Below are 23,390 nucleotides of genomic sequence, written 5' to 3'. Positions count from 1 at the left end.
TCAGAATGTTCTTGTAGAGTTCTTTCATTTCTTTGAAGTCTCAAGTCTCTTTCTTCTTCCACCCTTGTCATTTCAAGGTTTCTATCTTCAATGTCACTGATTCTTTCCTCCATCTGGTCAACTCTACTACCTAAGCTGGCTATTTCATTCTTAATTTCTTCTATCGAGTTCTTAATCTCCAGGAATTCTATTTGGTTCTTTTTTAAAATTTCAATGTCTTTCGTAAAATGTTCATGTTGTTCTTTCATTATGTTTCTGAGTTTATTAATAGCTTTTCTGTATTTTCTTGCATCTCTGAGTTTTTTCAGAACTGCAATCTTGAATTCTGTGTCATTTAAGTTACATGTTTCCATATCTTTAAGTTCCTTTTCTGGAGACTTTTCACTTTCTTTTTGAGCTGTCTTGTTGCCTTGGTTATTCATGGCAATTAGTGATTTATTATTTCTCTTCCTAGACATCTAAAGAAGTGGCTTCTGCAACAAGTTGATAGGACGATGTCTTTCTTTTGTTTTCCAGTACGTGTTTTTAGAATGTTTTATTTTCTCTCTGACTGCAGCATATTTTTTTTCTCTCTCACACTGCAGTGTTATGTTTTCTCTGCACTATTCCAGCTTCTCACACAATGGGGGGATTCCCTGGAAGGTGGGCTTCTCCTCTGTTAACAGTTTGGCTTGGTTATAGGGCACTGCATCGGTGTGGGAATGCAGAGAGCTTTTGAAGTTCCAAAGCTCTTCTTACACCAGATTCAGAGCCCATGTGTTTCAGCAGTTTTTTTACTCCTTCAGGGATTTGCCCAGATAGGTTGGGCCAGCGTTAGGGTGAGTTGTGAGAGGTGTCCCAGAGAAATGGCGGCGACCACCACCATAGCTGGTCCTGCTTCACCAGCTCCCTCCCCTTTGCTGGAACTAGTTGGGCTGCTTATCTGTGTCTGCGGACCAGTTTTCAGAACTGCAAATATTCTGTTCTTTTGATCGATACTGCTACTCTTCCGCATCTAGCACTGGGCAGGTGGGAGCGGGTCGAGCTCTGGGAGGGTAGAGAGGGGGCGGCTAGTCTCAGTGCCTAAGGCTTCCGTCCTCTGCTTGGCAGTGAGGGCTTAAACCACCGTTTTCAGCCTTCTTCCCTTAGTCTTTTCTCCGAGATCTCTGCCGTGAGCATTGGGTTCAGCTGTTATATATGCTGTCCCCTCAGCCCTGTGGGCCATAAACGGAGCCCTAGCAGTCTGAATTCTTCCCTCTCCCGCAGCTGCTGTAGTTCCGGGATGCAGGTAGCTTGGGGCACTTATCTAGGTCTGTGTCCTGTGCCCATGAGTCCCAGTCTCTGCACTTCTTCCTTTCCTCATCTCCTGCTCACGCCATTTGCTCATCTTTAGGTGACTTCAGTAGTGAGACTCTTCATCTTTCTTGTCTGCTGTGCAGGGAGTCCTTTGTGGAGTTACAGTTTCACAGTTTGTTGTAAATTCCAGGGGACATTTCCAGAGGCTCACCTCACGCCGCTATTTTGCTCATTTTGTACCTGTCTACTAAATACCAACAATTATTCATTATTTCTGATACTATCATGGTGACTTATTTAGGAATGGTAGAAATAACAAGTCAAACTAGTCAACCAATGGATAGCAGGAAAAAGGGCTTCATCAATTGCTAGGACCTATGAGTAGTCCTAAGGTAACTAATAGTTCCTGATAAGGAACTAGAACACCCCTATGCTTACAGAAATATTACAAAGACAACAAATAAATAATACTCTTATAGCATATATTAACATTTTTTAAAAAGTTATTTATTAATTAAGAAAGTTATTTAGATGCCAGGAAAACACACATCCAGAATTTGTCTGTTGAGTCATTTTAGACCTTTCAGTTTATGAATTTGGACCTCAATTTTTTTTTTGTTTATAAAATCCGGGCATTGGTACTGATGAAATTTCTTCAATCAGCAAAACACTGTTCATATTCCCACAACAGATAGAGAATCTCACACGACTTTGTATCTACAATCTAGAAGGTATCATCATAAAAGAATAAAATAGGAAAATTTGTGGAGATGGAATCATGAGCTTCTAATTGTGTAAGGCAGTGTGCCTAGTGCTTTACATAGAGCATCAAAATCAATTTCATAGAAACTCTAAGTCAGTGTTCCTACCTACATTTAGAGAAGAAATAACTGAAAAAATATGGTTGGGTCAGAATTTCAGCAGATGTGTTTTAAAGCTCAAGAAAATAAATGAAATAATAAAGTTAGACAGGGACATGTCAGATTACAGAAGAATGTGCACTTAGTGAGTCCAGGAAAGTGTAGGCTGCAAACACCAGAACTTTTCAAAGTCCCTTACTTGAGTTTGGAAATGAAATAGCTCAGAAGGAATCATGTAATAAGGATTAGGAAATTGACTCTTATTCTAAATATTTTTGCTCCTTCAGTTCCAAACTTGGAATGCTTCCTTGGAACTAAAAGTACCATTCTATACAGCCATGGCTAATTCTATCTAGTAAAATGTCTTTTAATTTATCTTACTGAGAGTTAATTAAGAAATGGATGTTAGTCCTCATGCTTTCCAACATGTCTGCTTTGGCCCTCATTTTTTTTTTTTTTTAATTTAAAAGAAGTCTCACTTTCATTTTGACTTCATCATGCTCAAGCCCCACTTGATGTTCTGCCAGATAGGAAATAAGACTTTGCTGATATCAATCATTTTACTGCTTTGGAAAGAATCGCCATTTATTTCTGGGTTCATGTTCCTTAAAGTATACACAAGTTAATCCATATAAAGATTTAATAAAAACTCATAGACACAGACAATAGTTTAGTGGTTACCAAAGGGTAAGGGGGGTAGGGGTGGGAGATGAGAGTAAAGGAGATCAAATATATGGTGATGGAAGGAGAGCTGACTCTGGGTGGTGAACACACAATGGGATTTATAGATGATGTAATACAGAATTGTACACCTGAAATCTATGTAATTTTACTAACAATTGTTACCCCAATAAATTAAAAAAAAAGATTTAGCTGATATTCTTAAGAGGAAAATTAAGTAACATGATCAGTAAAATATTAAATATATTGCTTAAAGATGAAAAATGTATCACTCTACAATAATTTTCATTGAGTACAACATTGTAAAATATAGTCAATCGTAAAGTCTAATGGTGAATTTAAAATGTATTTTAATGTGACATGAAGTTTAAACAGTAGTTGGAAGTTTAAAAGTATTTAAAGACAAAATTAGTTGCTTTTGGTTACATGAGTTAGAGACACTGTTTTGAGAGACATTTATCTTGGTAAGTAAATGAACATAACTATTTATGGCAGAGATTTTCAGAATGACAGTCTTTGAATTGGTTTGTGGGAAAAGAAGAAGTAAAATGTGCCTTCAACAAAACTTAGAAGGACTTCCACCTCTCAGAATTAAATTATTTATTAATTTTATTATTTCCCTCTGAAATTATTGTTTGATACTGAAATTTGGAATTTGAGGTAAGTGGGGAGACATAGAACGGAAAGGTCAGCAGTGATTATGGCTGGAATAGCAGTAAAGGTCAGATGATAGATCTTAACATTATTATGAACCTCATGAACCTTACTAAGCACTGGAGAGTCATGAAGTCATTTAACAATGAAACACAGAAGAGTAAATGGATGAATGAATGAAGGAATGAATGCATTTCCTTCATTTAGGTATCTGTCATTTAACAGCTCCTCCTAATTGGTGACTTTTCTCCGTTATGGATAGTAGTGGTGGAAACCAGTGCCCAGATCAGGCAAGAAAAGTAGTTAATGCAGTGAGATCCTCCTTGGCTTGACTAATCAGATCTACCCGATGGGGCTTTGAATGCCAATATAAGAACATAAAGGTATTGAGAGATTTGGGATACAAAGCCACTGTGTTACAAATATTGGGTGCAGCTAGGTAGTAAAATAGCAGTAGTGACATACTAGCTACTGGAAACACAGCCAGCAAAAGCCTGAAAAAAAGATCCTGAATACATCCCCAAAGGATGTGTGGATGGTTACTTGTCATATGCAGCATAGGCAGCTGAACCCAAGCCAAGACCTCAGTGATGGTGATCCATGCACAGAGACAGAGTTAGCTAGCAAGCCCTGGATCTGCACCTTTTGCTGCTAATGGGACAGTGGAGATAGCTATGTATGGAAAACATGCGGAAAGTTCTTCATCTTATCTTTGGTACACTAATTCAAAGGTGGCTAGAAGTGCAAGTAGCTAACCTAACATATCTACAGCACTGGATGCAGCATCTCTGGCTTCTTCAAGTGCCCACCTGGCAGGGGGAAGTTTTACCTCGTATCCAGGGGCTGTAAGGACTCAAGAGCAGGAAGTGGCTGGTGAGAAGCAGGCTTTGCAGAGCCTGATGGGTGTCCTGACAGATGTTGTTGTAGAAATCCTTGGGATGAGCTGATGCCAGCTGTCCTGGAGTCTAGTCTTAGAGTCACAATAGCAACCGCTCGTCAACAGGCATCTGATTTACTGCCTTTGGGACATCATACTAGAATTATTGTATTTCAGTTCCTCTACCATAACCACCTCTGGCTCAGATACCGCAGGGAAACGTGAGGAAATGGGCATCTCCCCCTAGCCGTAGATTATTCACCCAATCTTCAAATGTTGGGAAAGGAGAGTTACTCTGCCCCCAGACACCAGTCAGGAAGCCTGTGCCCTCTGAACTGGGCTGTAGCTCAGAAGGCCTGGGTCTCTGTGCCACAGTTCCCCCCGCCCCCCAGTTCTACTCCATTTGTAGCAGGTAATGTGGTGGCGTATGTACCAATTTCACACATATCTATTACCATACCTTTAAAATAAAGTATGTATTACACTGCCTAATTTTTTTGCTGCAGAGTTTTTTGGGTTACACCTATTTTTCTACCCATATTTTTTTCATTCTCCTCCACTTATTCTGTAATGTAGCTAATACTTATATTCAACTATTTGTTGTTTAATCTAGCCAAATTCATTCAGTTAAGAACCCTGGTTTAGAGTTTTGAGCAAGGGACTGACTTAATTTGTGTTCAAGAATTTTTGCACTCCAGGGTGTTCTGGGATAATCTGAGACTGAGTCCATTCTATGGCATCAGCACATAAGCAGTGGCATTTGGGAAGGAGGAGAGGATGGATGTTTGTATGAATGTGTAACTACTCTTTTTAAGTAAACTCTATTGGATTTTAAACAGGGAAATGTTCTTGATGGTCTATCATCAACCATGTCTGGCCATAGATGAGGCACATAGTACAAGATGTTGTACAATTAAGCAATCACTTACAGATTTTTAACATGCTTATTAGTTCACTAGATTGCTGAAGAAGTCACACATTATTGGCACACAATTTGTGAAGCCATGGCCTGAAACGTAGGATATAACAGTAAGGCTGTCTCTGTAATTTTAGGGAGTTAGGTTTAGGTTTCTATTTAGAATAAAGTGGTGTGTGTGTGTGTGTGTGTGTGTTTGTGCATGTGTGTGTGTAGGTAGGTGTTCACTCATACCATGGTATGGATATAGAAGAGAATGAAAAGAGAATAGCTTTCAAGGACCTAAAAATAGTCACAAATAAATGTCTTTGTTCTTAAGAAGCAAAAAAAGATCGTAAAGTCTGGATTTTTTCCTCCACCAAGAATATCCTTACATAATACTCTTCATGGCTATGGTTGAAAATCTTTGCGTACTAAAGAAAATGCATTTTTCATGCCTTCACTATAAATGGTGACTATATGAGATGTTGCTATAAACCAGAGTCTTGATTGTCTTTTTTTTTTCTTCTGTAACACACAAGAAATAAAGAACAAAGTGACATTCTCTTCCATGAGCACATTCAGGTTTATGCAATGCATCTAATAATGGGCTATCACTCTTCTTCAAAGAAACCGTATCCATATCTACATTTCTGAGAGTGACATTATTATGGACAAAATTTGTTTACCTATCATTTGTCTTTCTGCTGTCTATGTATGTATCATCTATCTATCACCCATCTACCTACTTATCTACCTATCAATCTATCATTTATCATATATCTTGTTATAAAAATATATATTCATTCAACATTCAAATAAAACATAATTTTTAATAATAAAAACACTAGCTCCATGTCCACAGTTCCATGCTCCCAATCTGTCTGTTTAAAGTCCATTACATTCAAATACATGTTATTGACTTATTTCTTTTTATTTCCTCTGCTGTAATTTCATGAGTAATCACTAAGTTTATATGAGAAAATCTGACATATTGACCATAATTCTTTAGCTTTTTAAGTGAATCATGAAAAATGTCAGTATGTTAACCTGTTCTTAGCAATTAAAGGTTTGGAATTAATCTAAAACCAGAATGTTCTGAATCTAAATTTGAGAAATGATCACCTACAATACTGACTCTGTGATGTTTAGATCCCGTACATGTTAGACTTTATTAGAACAAGTCCCCTGTATTATATTGTTTGCACACACACAGACACACACACACACACACCAGATGCTCCCAATGAACATATGCACGATCCATGACCCATACATTATGCACTGTCTTACTTCCATGCCTCCATTTATGATTTTTCTCTTTATTTGGCATACTCACAGATATTTCTTTAAGTAATCTGTCCACTCGAGGCCCAGATCAGATCCATCTCTTCCACAGAACTTCATTTAGCTATACAAATGTAGTACATAATTTCCTTTCTCTACAATCTTTTAATAGTAATATAAATAAAATCACATGTTTATTATTACAGTTAGTGTTAGATACTCAATAGTTAAAAGATATATGTGGTATCTCTTTTATCCTTTTATTCTTTACAACAATCTATGAGCCCAGCATGAGTGATCCCATTAATAGATGAGGAAACTAAGGTATGGAGATATTTTAAAACTTTGTGATTCCAGAGCTGAAATTAGAATTCAGCTAAACCTAAACTCAACATCTACAATTGATACATTCAGTAACCTTTCATTTGCTGATGCTAATTTACTTCAAGATCTATGTTACCTTCTCCACTACACTAAATTTTCTGAAAAATTCATACTCTGATTTCTGATAAATTTTTTAATGTTTCTCAATTTTGTGTGTGTCTTCCAACCACTGCCTCGAGGGCAGTATATCCTACCAAATGATTAATGCATAGTAGGGAGCTCAAGAAATACATGTTGAATAAGTATTTATTCACACTACAGGACATTCCCTGAATGCTTGATATAAAAGGTTAAGGCTGTGTTGATTCCCGACTAAACTAACTGAGGAAAAATTCAGAATTCAATAGGCATCACAATTGGAAAAAGTCAAACATGGCTGTTCAGTTTTTGTTGTTGTTGTTGTTGTTGTTATACAGTTCCTGAATTCACCTGCAATATATTGAAGGTAACTCATAGTATGAATAATGGTGCAAATCCAGCATCTACAGTTTTCTACATCTTGTTCTGAGGATTTTATTCTGATCTTTTCCTTTTTTTTATGACTTCCAGTTTCTGAAGACTGCTTTGTTTGGCATAATTTGATAAGATTTGACATACTATATTTTTTAAAAGGAAAAAATGTATTTCAAAGGACCTGTAAATATTCGTTTGATCTATAAGAAGATTTTGCATTAGTGTGGGGGTCTAAAAATGGAAGAAAGAAAGCTCGTTTACAACATAAACACACAGGATCTAAAGTCCTTCAACAGAGAAAGCCTTGTGATTGGTGGAATATATACAATTATAAACTCAATTAATAAATCAAAACACATCTCAATCACCCCAGCATGTCACTTTTAATGGGCAATACATTCCCCAAGAAAGCAACTTCTCTACTAACAATATTGAACCAAATCATCAAAATTCAAAGACGAGTCTATAAAACGCAGAATTCCATCAGCAAATTTCACAGTGGGCTGCAATGTGCAGATTAATGGGCAGCATGTCAAGTATTTTAAATGTGTGACTCCGTTGTTGAAATGCATGTGATGATTAGTAAAGTATTTGGCCTGAGCCCTAAAAGATATAAAATAAATTAAAGTCATGACACCTTCTGAATTAATAAAGCATTTGGTTAGGCTGTATTGATAAATCACAAGCAGAGATTTAAAAGCCCCATAACTGGAGGCATTTCCCCCCAGACATGCTGAGAACTCACACTGGCCTCTCTGTATGGCATCTTCCTAAATGAGGATCTCTGTGAAAGTGCAAATGCTAAGTCTCTGAAGAATCTCAGAATATGAACACTCTGGTTTAAGCCTTGAATATAAACCAACATCTATAATTGGAGTCACTCATATTTCTTTAGAGTTTCAAAATGAGATTTTCCATCTCTAAGCCAATTTTAGAACTAACATTCACCTGAAAAGAAATTTTCAATATTTTCCTTGCAGCATGTCACACAGAATGTTGTAGCTTTGGGTATTTTATACCAAAGTTAAACAATACACACCACAACAGAAACAATGGACTAAAGAAATCCACTTTCACTTTGGTTATTGGTATATATTATTGGTATATATATATGAGGTGAAATGCAGATTCATCAGCATGTTCAGGACAAAGAAAACCACAAGGTCTAGGAGATTCATCTTGTTCTTGAGTGACAGGCTTGGGAAGTGAAGCTGCAAAGATAGTTGGGTCTTAGTCTCTATTGCCCAATGCTAACTTTGCACAATAAGGAGACATAATTTGGAGGGGTGAGAGAAAATGTTAATTATTAAATGCTGTTTTAGAGCTAAGCATTTCCAGAAGGAAAGTCACATTACATTACTTTCTCTGGGGGATTAAATTGTATTCATGGTTTGTTTGTCAAGGCTTGCTATCTATTTCAGAGGTCCATTCAATCTAGCACCAGAAGTTAAATCAGATGTGAGGTATTTTTGCACTGCAAATATAAAAGGAAAACCATGGTCATTGCCCTTTAGGATCCCACAGTTAGAAACCTGAAAGTTACTTACAAAAATCACACAACATGGAAAATGCTATGAAAAGGATAAGAGCAAGATGCTATGTGAGTAAGTAATGTGGAATCTAATTATATCTGGATGGTGCATGAGCATCAGGGACATTTTCCTCACAGAATCACTACAAATGGGTCATCTTGGACAATGAAGATATTTCTGGATGAGGATGTGGAATGAACAAAGTATTTTTACGTAGAATGGAGGGTATTTAGCTTGGACAGAAGAATACACTTGGCTACAAATGGAAAATGTTTTATAGCATGTCTCTTTTCAATTATTTAAAATTGAATTAACCTTTTCCCATTTAGCTCTACATTCTGTAACAACTTTCAAAAAAGAAAATAAACTGTTTCAAAGGCAATGAGCTCCTCATCAATAAAGTTGTTCAGGTGCTGAATGACATCTTGGAAAAGTTTTTGAAGGGATTCAAGCGTGGTAGTCTGTATTTCTATAAAATTATTGGAATGTTTCAAAAGGGACAACTAGTCACTGAAAATCAAATTTAGGGCTGTTAGAATCCAGAGTGTACTCATTATTACTCATAGTTCCTTTTTACCATAGAATTTTTAGTATCCCTTTGCAAGGCATACGTAAACATCTTATCACATATGTAAACACCTTGTCATATACATATGTATATCATTACACATACATATGTAAATCTCTTGTCTATGTCCCAGATAATGCAATATGTGTTTTCATTTATGTCCCTATTTATCCTTCTGTGTAATAAATTAGTTTAGATTAGACAAGGTAGTTAATTATTTTGGGGGGGAATGATTTGAGCAAAACAAACTTTTGGATGAGAAATAAGATGATTCACAACTGGCATATCCATATCAAATAAAAATGTGTTTTTGTTTTTAATGATTGAAACAGAAATAAATGTTTAAGGAAGAAAACATTGGGAAACACTAAAGGAACATGTATGCAAAATGTTTCTTTTTAGTCCTGGTTAACAGCTACTTTTTTCCCCAGGATATGCATTTTAATTTGTAATCAATAAGTTTCCATATTGCTTATATATAACTGTTTAATTTTATATTATACAATAATTATGTTCTTTATAATTAAATATTTATTGAAACAGGCATTTTCAAAAGCTATAAAAAATTTATCCTACATTTATACCATAATTCATTTCATTAAATCCCTTTGTTAAAGATTTGAACTATTGACCACAATGTAGTCAAACCTGTATTTCAAACAGTATTTTTAAGCTCAACCAATTAAAACTATATTTTTGAATTTCATTTTACTTCAAATTGTAGAAGTACTAAATGGCTGCACTCATAAATATCAAGATGGCTAGAAAATAAAGTCCATTATCTTTTCTAGAGGTAATAATTGTCAGGCTGTGAGGGACCATTCATGCAATTTCTATCTGCTGATCTGGTGTATTCTGATGTACGGGTGACATTTTTAATTCATAGAAATGTACCAGTTTGAATGATAAACCATGCAGTCACCTTAGTTAACAGTTAAAAACGTAAATGTGTATTTCTTTTACATTTACATGTTTGCATTTATATATTTTACATATGCAAATTTTAAGATATATATTATTATATATTTAAACAACTTATTTAATAATGATATTTCTAAAATAACTTTTCATAAAAAATATATCTTTAGACACATTCCTTTTAACTTTTTTGGTATTCCTGAATGGAGATGAACAAAATTTATTAATACAGATGAGTAATAGTTTCCCAATTATGATAATAAAGGATACTTTTTACAAGGTAATAAATGATTTGTACAAAACTAAAGTAAAATCTTGTCAAAGATTTGCTGTAGTTCATCAATTAATGAGACCACTAAGATGTGAGAACTAGTTGAAAGAATTCAACACACTCACACACACACACACACACACACACACACACACACACAGAGTCAAATGTGCCCAAATGAACTTATAGCTACATACAAAATTACAAAGTTGGTCAATATTTACAACCCCCATGGATACAAGTAATTTGCACTTACCTGTAAATAAATCATTTACATTACTATCAGTTCTCTACAACTTACAGGGTTTTTTCAAAGGCAATGACTGGCAGAGACAACAAGGAAGGTGAGCTAGACATTCCTGGAGTTATTGTTCATGCCCGTTTCAGAGTCTTTCACAGTTTTCTCTGCCAATAGAATTTTAGATTGTGTTCAATATATTTGTATTGTATGGAATACTATAATCCAACAAACATTTTTGATATGTAACATTTGCTCACGTGGACGTACGTTTTTAATATAGAAGTAGAACTGCTATGTCAAAGGGTCAGATTCTACCCTTCTTCCCTTCCTTCTTCCTTTCCTTCCTCTTCTTCCCTCCCTCACTTCCTTCCTTTCTTTCTATTTGTTTATTTTTAGCACTACTACCAAATTGCCTTTGTACCACTTCTCTTCACTTAAAAATACTGGATTTATTATTATTTTTTTTCTTCAATTAAGTCATTGTTTTGATTCTCATTACCTCAATTACTAATGAGATTGGGCGTTTTTTTTTTTCATATATTTATTAGCCATTGCAATATCTTCTGTTTTAAAATTTTTGTTATTATAGTATTTATATTTTTATTTATTTTGTATTAATTTGTTTACATAGTTTGATAATAATTATAACCTTGTATATAAGTTAAAAATATCCTCTTGCATTTGTTAGATGTATTTTTTAAATCTTTAAAATTTATCTTTTTTATTATGGTAAATATGTAATCTATCATTTGAACAATTTGCAAGTCTACAATTCAGCGCCATTAAATATATTCCCAGTGTTGTGTAACCATTGTCATCTATACCCTGATTTTTCACCATCTTCAATATAAACTGTGTACTCACTGAAAATGACTTCCCTTCTCTCCCTTCCCCTTTTCCCAAATTCTATTCAACTTTATGGCTCTATGAATTTTTATTCTATGTACCTCATATAGTTGGAATTATAAAATCTGCATCCTTATGTGTCTACTTTATGTAGCATGATTTAAAGGTTTATCCATGTAGTAACATATGTCAAATTTTGTTTATTTTTGGGTGAGTAATAATATTACATTGTATTATACACTGCATTTGATTTATCCATTAATCTGTTGATAGACATTTGGATTTTCTTCTACTTTTTGGCTATTGTAAATAATACTACTATGAACATGGTATAAAAATATGTTTGACTCCTTGCTTTCAATTCTTTTGCATATATACCTAGGACTGGCATTGCTGTATGAATGGTATTTCTATGTATAAGCTTTTGAAGAACTGTCAGTTTTCCACATCATTTGTATCATTTTACATTCCCAGCTTCAATGTAGGTGCTCTAATTTCTCCACATCTTTGTCAACAATTGTCATTTATTTTTAATAGCTATTTCCTTCCTTCCACTTACTTTAGGCTTTGTCTGCTATTCTTTTTCTCCCATTCCCTTAAGTGTAAACTTACATTTTTTTTATTGAGATTTTTTTTGTTTCTTGAGGTAGGCCTGTGTTGCTATGAATTTCTCACTTAGGACTGATTTCACTGTGTCTCATACATTTTAGGTCATTGTGTTTTCATTTTCATTTGTCTCAAGGTATCTTTTGATTTCTTCCTTGATCTCATTGTTGACCTATTAATTATTTAGTAGCACGTTATTTAGCCTCCAGGTGTTCATGTGTTTTTTAGGTTTTTCTTTTGTAGTTAATTTCTAGTTTCATACCATTACAGTTGGAAAGGAGTCTTGATATGATTCCAATCTTCTTGAATTTATTGAGACTTGTTTTGTGACCTAATATGTCACAAATATGTCACTAATATGTCACTAATATGTGGTATATCTTGGAAAATGCTCCATGTGTTCCTGAAAGGAATGTATATACTGCTATAAAAATATCCATTAAATTTTATATGGTCTATTGTATTATTTAAGGCCACTGTTTCCATGTTGATTTTCTGTCTGGAATGTCCACCCATTGGTGTCAATGGGGTGTTAAAGTCCCAATAATGATTGTGTTACTGTTGATCTCTCTCTTTATGTCCATCAATATATGCTTTACATATTTAGGTGTTCCTGTGTTGAGTGCATAGATGTTTGCTAGGGTTATGTCCTCTTGTTGGATAGATCCCTTTATTATTATGTAATGTCCTTCTTTGTCTCTTATTATAGTTTTTGCTTTAAAGTCTATTTTTTTATATAAGTATTGCTACCCCAGCTTTTTTCTCATTTCCATTTATGTGAAATGTTGTTCTCATCCCTTTACTTTCAGTCTGTGTGCGTCTTTTGATATGTGTGTGGGGAGGTGTCTCCTGTAGACAGCATATGCATGGGTCTTGTTTTCTTGTTTTCTTACCCATTCAGCTACCCTATGTTTTATGTTTGGAGTATTTAATCCATTTACATTTAAAGTGATTATGCATAGGCAAATACTTACTGCCATTTTATTATATTTATTTTTGATGTTTTTTGTTTGTTTGTTTCCCCATCTTGTTCTTAAAAAAGTCTCTTTAATGTTTCTTGTAAGACTGACTTGGTGGTGATGAGTTCCTTTAGTTTTTTTCTTGTCTTGGAAGTTTTTTTATCTCTCCTTCAGTTTTAAATGATTCCTTTGCTGGGTAGGGTAGTCTTGGTTGTAAGTCCTTCTTTTCATGACTGAATATTTCACTCACTTCTGGCATGCGAAGTTTCTTTTGAGAAATCAGCTAAGAGTCTTATGGGAGCTCTCTTGGAAGTAACAAGTTGTCTTTGTTTTTAGATTTCAACGTTTTAATTATGATGTGTCTTGATTCATCTCTGCGTTTATCCTATTTGTTCTCTGCTTCCTGGCCTTGTATGTCTATGAGGTTTGACAATTACATTTGTGAACTCATCCTAGAAAACTGCTACATACCTCCTTGCTGAATATCACTATGGTTACCTGTGAGGTGATTCCCCTTGGGAAGCTATGCACTGATGGCAGCACCTAGACCACCCTTCAAAGCAATTTTGGAACTCTTTTTCTGGAATGGCCATCAGAGTTGTCATCGTACTATCCTCGATGTCCTGAATGTCATCAAAATGTCTTCTTTTCAATATTTCCTTTATCTTCGGGTAGAGAAAGAAGTCATTTTGGGCCAGATGAGGAGAGTAAGGGAGGGTGTTCCAGTACAGTTATTTGTTTACTGGATAAAAACTCCCTCACAGACAGTGCCCTGTGAGCTGGTGTATTGTGATGCAAGAGCCATGAATTGCTGGCAAAAATTTCACTTCATTTTGTTCTAACTTTTTGATGCAGCCTTTTCAGCACTTCCAAAGAATAAATCTGATTAACAGTTTGTCCAGTTGGTACAAAGTCATAATGAATAATCCCTCTGATATCAAAAAAGGTGAGCAACATCGTTTTGACTCTTGATTTGGACTGATAGAATTTTTTGGTCATGGAGAATTGGCTGACTTCCATTGTATGCTTTGACGCTTTGTTTCAGAGTCGTATTGGTACACCCATATTTCATTATCAGTGATAACACAGTCCAAAACATTGTCTTGCCTCTCCAAAAGTTCTTGACAAACTTTGACTCTCCTTTGTTCATCAGTGAGCTCCTTTGGGACCATTTCTGTGCACACATTTCTCATGCTAAGCTTTTTGTTTTTGTTCATTTGTTTGTTTTTTTTTAGTTTCTAGTGTGCAAAACAATGTAATAGCTAGATATTTACACTCCTGAACATGCCCTATCTCATCTTATGCCAAGATTTTCAGTTGAGATATTCCTAACTGTTTCTCTATCGATGTTTACTGGTCTGCTATGCTTCTCACAGTCAGCTGACAATTTTCACAAACAATTTAATGAATTTTTGCAATATTTTCATTTGTTATGCTTGTTACTGGCCACCCTGACCTCTCTTCATCAATGATGTGTTTTTCTGTTACGTCAGAAAAAAAACATTCAATCCTTTTGTAAACTGAAGTGTTCTTCATGGCGTCATCCCCAGAAAATTGGACTAACATGTCCCTGATTTCTCTTCCACTCTTGCCAAGTTTAACAAGAAATTCAACGTTTGCTCATTGCTCTAATTCAGCTCAGACATTCTTGTGATGGCACACAAAACATGCAACAACAATAAATAACACCATTCATCAAGACATCACCACATGTAGACACAAACACATCTGTGAGACACTGATATACCAAGATTATGAAACTTCACGGAGATGTTTGTACAGTCTGCCAATGTAAGCACACGGTGGCAAGTTAATGAAGTTAGTTGTCTGACTTTGTATTTCCCTAACCTTGTGAGGGAAATATTTTCAGTCATTATTTCTTCAAATAGGTTCTAAATCCATTGCCCCCTCCCTTCTACTTCTGGTACCCCTGTGATGTAAATGTTGTTTGTTTGATATTGTCCCAGAGGTCCTTTACACAAACTTCATTTTTTTTTAAATTATTTTTGTTTTTTGTTTTTCCAATTGAGTGTTTTGTGCTACCTTGTCTTCTAAATCACTGATTCGATTCTCTGATGTTAATTTCTTCTAGTGTATTCTTTATTTGAGTTATAGTATTATTTTATTTTATTTCTGACTGATTTGTTTTATGGTTTCTATGTTATTCTTTTTCTTACTATCTCTTTGTTGAAGTTCTCACTAATTTCCTTAAGCACTGTTATTACCAGTGTTTTGTACTTTATCTCTGGTAGATTGTTGCCTCCATTTCATTTAGTTTTTTTCTGGAGTTTTTTTTTTTTTTTTTTTTCCTGTTCATTTATTTGGGACATGTTTCTTCATTTTCTCATTTTGGCTGCCCTATGTTTTTGTTTCTATGTATTAAGTAAATCTCCAATGTCCCTCAGTCTTAGCAAGGTGGCCTTATGCAATAGGTGTCCTGTGGGGTCCAGCGGTGCAGTCTCCTTGATCACCTGCACTGTGTGTGGAGGAGTTTCCCTTGTGTATGTTTTGTATATTGTCCTGTTGTTTTTGAGCATTGATTGCTTTGCCTGCATCAGTGTTTGGGACTGACTCTCAGGCTCTCTAGTTGTGAGGATTGGTTGTGCCCACAACGTATTTGCTGCTGTGTGGATGCAGACCCCTCAGAGAGGGATTCTCTCAGGGAGCTCGTGTGCCTGTTGAGACCACCCTTTGGGTTTGCCCCTTTGAGGGCTAATGAGGTGGTGCTCTGATGTGGTCTGTAACTGACTTTGTGGTATGTTGTTTCTGGTGCCTCTTGGAAGGGCTCCGATATAGGAATTTCTGACTTGCCTGTGACCTGCCCAGGACTACCTGGTAGGAGATACAAAGTTATATGCAATTGGTTACTGCCTATGCAGGACTTACAGGCATGTGAGGATAACCTCATTGTGAACCAAGGCCAGCTGCCACCCAGATTAGGCCTGGAGCAACTTAGCAAAAGGCCCAGGGCACCACCTGAAAGAACATCTTTAGGGGCATGGAGCAGGCTTGTTGTCCTGGTGTTGATAGTGCCCCTGGTGATACCACCCAAGTTGGGCAAAGTGGGGTCCCAATGAGTCACTAGGATGGGGAGATGGTGTTCACAAAACTAATGCAGATTCAGTTCTCGTTCCAGTGTCATACGTGTGGACACTCCACAAAATACCCAGAGAATGCTACAGCCAGCCGTAGCTCACCTTGGGCCTGCAGATTCCCGAGAGCCACCAAAAGAAAGTTGCACTGCCAGCTGGGGCTGAAAGCCTGCTACCAAAATTTCCCAGGAGCTTTCACAGGCTACCCGAGGCCATCCACTGCTGGGAAAGCCTTCCGCAGCTTGATTAGCTTCCTGGAAGCTGAGAGTGTCTCCAGCAATACTGCACAAGCTGGGGAGGGCAGGGTCCCAGGGAGACACCGGGGTAGTCCATGTGTGGAGTTCACCAGGCCAATGTGGTCTCAGATTTGGCCATGTGGGGAATGGCTCAACACAGGAATAACGGCACCTGCCTGAAGGCCGTATGTGAGGTGGGTTCCATACAGAGATAGTAATGGCTGTCCTGCTAGTCTTTGCCTGGCAGCCACACACCTCTGTCTTTCCCTGTATGTCTCTGGCAACTTTTGAGTTGCTGTCCTCCACCAGAGCCCAAGGTAAGAGATTGCAAGCCAGTGAGTCTGTGTACAGGCCCTTGAGGATGACGTCTAGGTTTCCAGTCACATTCCATTTCACGGGAATGGTCAGAATCCTTGCTGATTTGCACAGCAAGATGTTGTGGAATCTCCTCTTACCAGCATAATACCCTTGGGCTTGGCAGCTTGGTGTTGGGCTGGGACACTTCGTTCTTCATGGGGGTCCTCCACGACCACTTTGTCCATCTTGATGCTAAATCACTAGCCTATTTTTGTCTTGGCCTCTTCCACCAGTCTCAGTGTGGCCTCTTCTGTATATCTTTAGTTATAAGTGTTCTGCTCATCTAGTCTTCAAAGATTCTTGAGGTTGATTGTTCTATAATTTAGTTGTAATATTAATGTGGTTATGGGAGGTGGCAAGCACAGCATTTACTTATTACATCATCTTGAAAACTCTTTGCAAAAGTCCTTATTTTTGATGAAGTCCAATTTATTTACTTTTTCTTTTGTTGTCTGAGATTTTGGTTTTACACCCACAAAACCTCAAATCCAATGTCTTGAAGTTTTCCCCACTTTTTCTTCTAATAATTTTACAGTTGTTTTTTTTTTTTTTTTTTCCCTTCGGTTTGTTTTGACCCATTTTAAGTGAATTTTTTTAATACGGTGTTTAGTAAGGGTCCAACTTTATTCTTTTGCACATAAATATCCTGTTTTCCCAGCACCATTTGTTGAAAAGAATGTCCTTTCCCAATTGAAGTCTTGGCACTCTGGATCAAAATCAATGAGCAAAATATTTAAGAATTTATTTACATGTTTTCTATTCTATTTCATCGGTCTACATGGCTGTACTCACATGAGTACCATACTCTTTTAATTATTGTAGCTTTGTAGTAACTTTGGAAGTGAGAAAGTGTGAGTGCTTGAACTTTGTTCTTCTTTTTCAAGAATAGTTTGGCTATTTTGGGCCCCTGTCAATTCAATAGTGGATTACTTTATACACTTCTTCAAAAGAGGCTGCTGGTATTTTAATTGGCAGTGCATTGAATCTTACATCACTGTTGCAAGGAGATTTCAAGATGGTGGAATAGATAAATGCTGTGCCCGCCACCTCCCATAACTACATTAAAATTACAACTAAATTATATTTTAACAATGTTAGGTCTTCCTATACAGAATCATGGGGTGTCATTTTATTTATTTATTTTCCATTTATTTATTATTTTTCATGATATGTTTTTGTAATTTGGGAATTAGTATGCATCATTTTTTTCTTTATGGTTTCTAGATTTTATATTGTACTTATGATGCTGTACTTTAACCCATTATTTACTAAATAATATCTGTCTTTTATAATTTCGTATAATTAAAAATATATTGTTCTTTACTCCATCTCAACTTTAAACATATAATTAATATATGGATCTGACTTATTTTTCCCTAAATCCATTCTAATTTGTTCCCACAATATTTAATGACTGGTCAAGCTCATACTTACCATGTTAAAATGCCATATTTAATACATGTCATATTGCTATACATTCATAGTTTGACTTCTGGATTCCCAATACAGTTTTGATCTACTTATTAATTTTGGGTAAACACTATGCTGTTTTAATCTCTCTGGTTTAGAAGTAGGTTTTAATTTCTGGTACCATAATTCACATTGTTCTTCATTATTATTCTCCCTCCTATTTTTTTCTCTTTTTTTCTTTTTTCTTTTTTCTTTTACACTACCTTTGAAATAAGTTACATTCCTTTAGGATTTCTGCTGTTATCATAGATGAAATTTTGTTGAATATATTGATCAAGTTTTGGAGCCATACATCTTTCTATTACAAAGTTTTTCCATTTAGGAATAATGTAACATTTTTTATTAATTGACATGTTTTTTTTTTGCCTTAACTTTTTTATATTTTATTTTGCACAACTCAATGGTTTACACAATTTTGTTACTTTTCTCTTTTTGTATTTTATAATCCTTTCTCCTTTATTCCTTCCTTCTTTCTCTCCTTCCTTTCTTTCTTCCTCCTTCCTCCCTTCTTCCTTTGTTTTTGTTATTCTAAATGAAGACATTTTTCATTAATATTTTCTATTAGAGATTGATCATTTTATCAGCTGTTTGGTTTCATTTAGAATGACAATGATTTTTAAATGTTTAAGAAAAAAGGGGAAAATTTAGGGTTGTACATTATTTAACACACCAGTGGTTGTATGGTTTCAGGTAATGATGTACTCAGGGCTTTGAATATATTTATCTAAGTCTAGTTTCCTATACTTCAATTTCTTCCATTTTGTTATTATTATTATTATTATTTTTTTTCCATTTCAGGCAGCCTTTCTACCCTTAATGACAATAAAATGGTTTCCAGAATGTCCTGGGCTTTAAATTTCCATGTTAAAATTGCATGAATTAGAGTGAATGATTCTATCTCAGAATTCCTAGGAAATGTCTAGATATTCCCTCTGACTCACTGTGAAGCAGTCCGTTTCTATGGGAGCATGATGAGGGCATAGGCATAAGCTTCATCTCAAATACTGCAAGGAGGTAAGGTAGCACAACAACCAATGCACGATATAGTGACATCAAAGGACAGGTGTATTCACCAAAATAATTCAGGAGTGTAGAAAATAAAATAGAGAATGGATGTGGAGTCGGCAAACAATAACTGACCAGCAACTTGTAGTGTAGGAAAATATATTTATTTATTTATTTTTGCTTTAATCTTATATCTGTCCACAAGGAAAATTCATTTATTTATTAACTTATATCAAAGTAAAACAAATAGCAGAAAGTGCTAAGTAACTATAGCCCATTCCATTCATTCCTTCTTGCAGTCTCACAATTCACAGCTGCTTCCATTTGGGATTTTTCTATAATTATTAGCAATATACTCAATTTTCTTTTTATTTTTCAATTTTTAGAATAATTTCTAGATTCCCCATCTCCAAGTATGAAAAATAGGCCATGTCACCCACATTTCTAAGTTCTGAAAGTTGTATTAGTTTTATTTCTATTAGTTTGGCTGTAATTTTAAATAAACTTTAAATAATGTAATTAAATGTTTTTCTCTAGTTTCTTTTTTATTCAGATGTAATTTATATATCATAATTTTGACACAATTATTGTGTGCAATTTAAAGAGTTTTTAGTATACTCGAGGAATTATGCAACTATCAACATAATCTGATTATACAACATATCACGACAACCAAAATATTCTCCACTGAGTCACACCGCACTCATCTTACTCCTTCTGTGCTAGGCAGTCATTAATCTTTGTATCTTTATATAACTTTCTTATTCTGATAATTTCATATAAATACAATTATATAATATCTAGTGCTTTGTGACTGGCTTCTTTTATTCAATAACATTTTCAGGTATTTCACTTTGTCATTGTTGTTGCCAAAAAAATAATGCATTGTGTGTATGTGCAACATTTTGTTTATCTATTCAACTCTTGATTGAAATTTGGTTTGTATACATTTTTTTCTATTTAAAATTGTTCTGCTATGAACATTTGTGTATAATTTTATGCGGATATATGTTTTCAGTTATCGTGGGTATATAAATTGCTGGGTCAAATGGTAACTCTCTATATGTAAAATTTTGAAAAATTGTCAAACACATTTTGTAAGTAGTTACACAATTTTAAACTCCTATCAGCAATATATGGGAGTTCCATTTTCTCCTCCTCACCAATACTTGTTATTTTCTGTACATGCATTTTTGATTAAAACTATTTTAGTGATTGTGAACTATTATCTTATTATAGTTTTAGTTTACTTTCCTTAATTGTTGAAATGTTGAACATCTTCTCTTGTCATAATAATATCCATAATAATTGTCCACTTGTGTACTTTTTTGAAGAAATATCTATTCAAATGCTTTGGCTAGTTTTTGTTTTGTTTGGTTTAGCTGGTCTATTTTTCTTTTTTATTATTGAATTGTAAGAGTTCTTATACAAGTTCTGACAATTAAGTTCACAAACTTGTCACAGTGTGCTTACATTGGCAACACTGTACAAACAGGTCAGTAAGATCTCACAACCTTGGTATATCAGTGTCTCACAGCTATGTTCATATTGATGTGTGGCAGTGTCTTACTAAGTGACATTCATTATTGTTGTTGCATAATTTTGTGTGCCATTGTGAGAATGTCTGAGCTTGAATTAGAGCAATGAACAAACATTAAATTTCTTATTAAACTTGGCAAGAGTGGAAGTGAAATCAGGGAAATGTTAGTCTAAGTTTATGGGGATAATGCAACAAAGAATATGATGTGTACAAATGGATTAAACATTTTTCTGAGGGGAGAGAAGGTGTCACTGATGAAGAGAAGTCAGGTAGGCCAGAATGAGCAGAATTGATAAAAATATTGCAAAAAATCATTAAATTATGCATCAAAATCATCACTTGACTGTGAGAAGCATAGCAGACCAAGAGAAACAGTTAGGAAAATCTTAACTGAAAATCTTGGCATGAGAAAGGTGTATTCAAAAATGGTCCCAAAGGACCTCACTGATGAACAAAAACAAAGGAGAGTCAAAGTTTGCCAAGAACTTTTGGAGAGGCAAGACAATGTTTTGGACCCTGTTATCACTGGTAATGAAACATGGGTGTACTACTACGACCTTGAAGCAAAGTGTCAAAGTGCACAATGGAAGTCAGCCGATTCTCCATCACCAAAAGTTTCTGTCAGTCTAAATCAAGAGTCAAAACGATGTTGCTAACCTTTTTTGATATCAGAGGGATTATTCATTATGAATTTGCACCAACTGGACAAACAGTTAACAAAGTTTACTATTTGGCAGTGCAGAAAAGCCAGCATGAAAAAGTTACATGTAAACGACCTGAACTTTTCGCCAACAATTTATGGGTCTTGCATTAAGATAATGCATCCACTCACACAGCACTGTCTTTGAGGGAATTTTCAGCCAGTAAACAAAACAAAAGAACTATATTGGAACATCCTCCCTACTCACCTGATCTGGCCCTCAATAACTTCTTTCCTTACCTGAAGATAAAGAAAATATTGAAAGGAAGACATTTTGATGACATTCGGGACATCAAGGGTAATACAACGACAGCTCTGATGACCATTCCAGTAAAAGAGTTCCAACATTGCTTTGAAGGGTGGACTAGGTGCTGGTGTCAGTGCATAGCTTCCCAAGGGGAGGACTTCGCAGGTGACCGTAGTGATATTCAGCAATGAGGTATGTAGCACTTTTTCTAGGATGAGTTCGCAAACGTAATTGTCAGATCTCATGTGTTCTGGAAGTATGCCAATTATCAGATAAATGATTTGTGAATAGTTTTGTTTTCTAGTTTGTAAATTTTCTTTTCACTTTTTTTATAGTAACATTTTTTCCCTTTTTTTTTCTCTTGTTGCTTGCAATTTTGGTGTTATATCTAAAAAAACAAATGAAACAAAACATTGCCTACACAAGGTCATTAAGGTTTACTCTGAAGCTTTTTCTGTGAGTTTTATACTTTTATCTCTTACACTGAGCCTCCTAATATATTTTTGTGTACAATATTAATATTAGGTAGGAGTCCACCTTCATCATTTTACATGTAGATATTCAGTTGTAGCAGCAGCATTAAAAACAAAACATAACAAAAACTATTTCTCTCCAGTGAATCATCCTCACAACTTTATTAGAAATGAACATACCATAAACGTAAGGTTTATTTCTGGACTCTCATGTTATCAATCTATAGCAATGTTTATGCCAATATTAAGCTGTGTGTTGACTGCTATAGCTTTATAGTACATTGTGAAACTGGCAAATGTAAGTTTTTCCACTTTGTTCTCTTTTCTTCAAGATTGTTTTGGCTATGCTAGGTATTTTAGGATAAACTTGTAAATCTTTGCACTTAAAAAAAAAGATAACTGGGTATTTCATAGGGATGGTAATTAATTTGTAGATCAGTTTTAGAAGTATTTCCATGTTGATATTTAAAATTTATTTGGCTTTTATGTTTTTTGAATATATTTTTTTCTTCTCATTTTTGTTTCTCTCTTTCCTCCCTCTAAGACACCAACTATGTGTATATAGGTACATTTGATGGTATCACCAATATAGCTGAGGCTCTGTTAATTTTTCTTCATTCTTTTTAGTCTCTGTCCTTCATACTGAAGAACACTAATTAACTTATGTTCTAGTTTGCCAATTGCTTCTCCCAGCTTAAATGTGCTGCTGAGACTCAATAGTAATTTTTTTTATTTCAGTTTATCACTTTTCAATTTAGAATTCTTATTTTTAAAATAATTTCTTTCTATTCATTTCATATTTGGTGATGTATTGTTTTTATAATTTCATTAAATTCTTTAGACACAACTTTCTTCAGTTCTTTAAATTTAATATTTATATATTTTTATTTTTTGAATATTTTAAAAGCTGATTTAAATTTGTCTATAAAGTCCAGCCTATGTGCTCCCTTTGAGGACAGTTTA

The 23,390-nt window shown here is 35.0% G+C and overlaps 1 pseudogene across 1 annotated transcript; it reads left to right on the top strand.

Annotated features, from left to right (window-relative positions):
- Positions 1 to 3,724: 3,724 nt before the first annotated feature.
- On the top strand, positions 3,725 to 4,594 carry LOC308499106 (sorting nexin-19-like; annotated as a pseudogene). Its single transcript has 2 exons — positions 3,725 to 3,760; positions 3,939 to 4,594. The product of its transcript is annotated as a sorting nexin-19-like (transcript).
- Positions 4,595 to 23,390: the final 18,796 nt, after the last annotated feature.

Source organism: Rhinolophus hipposideros (genome assembly GCF_964194185.1).
Source record: "Rhinolophus hipposideros genome assembly, chromosome: 6".
NCBI lineage: Eukaryota > Metazoa > Chordata > Mammalia > Chiroptera > Rhinolophidae > Rhinolophus > Rhinolophus hipposideros.
The sequence above is the reverse complement of the archived record's forward strand: the minus strand, read 5'-3'. Positions and strand labels throughout refer to the sequence as shown.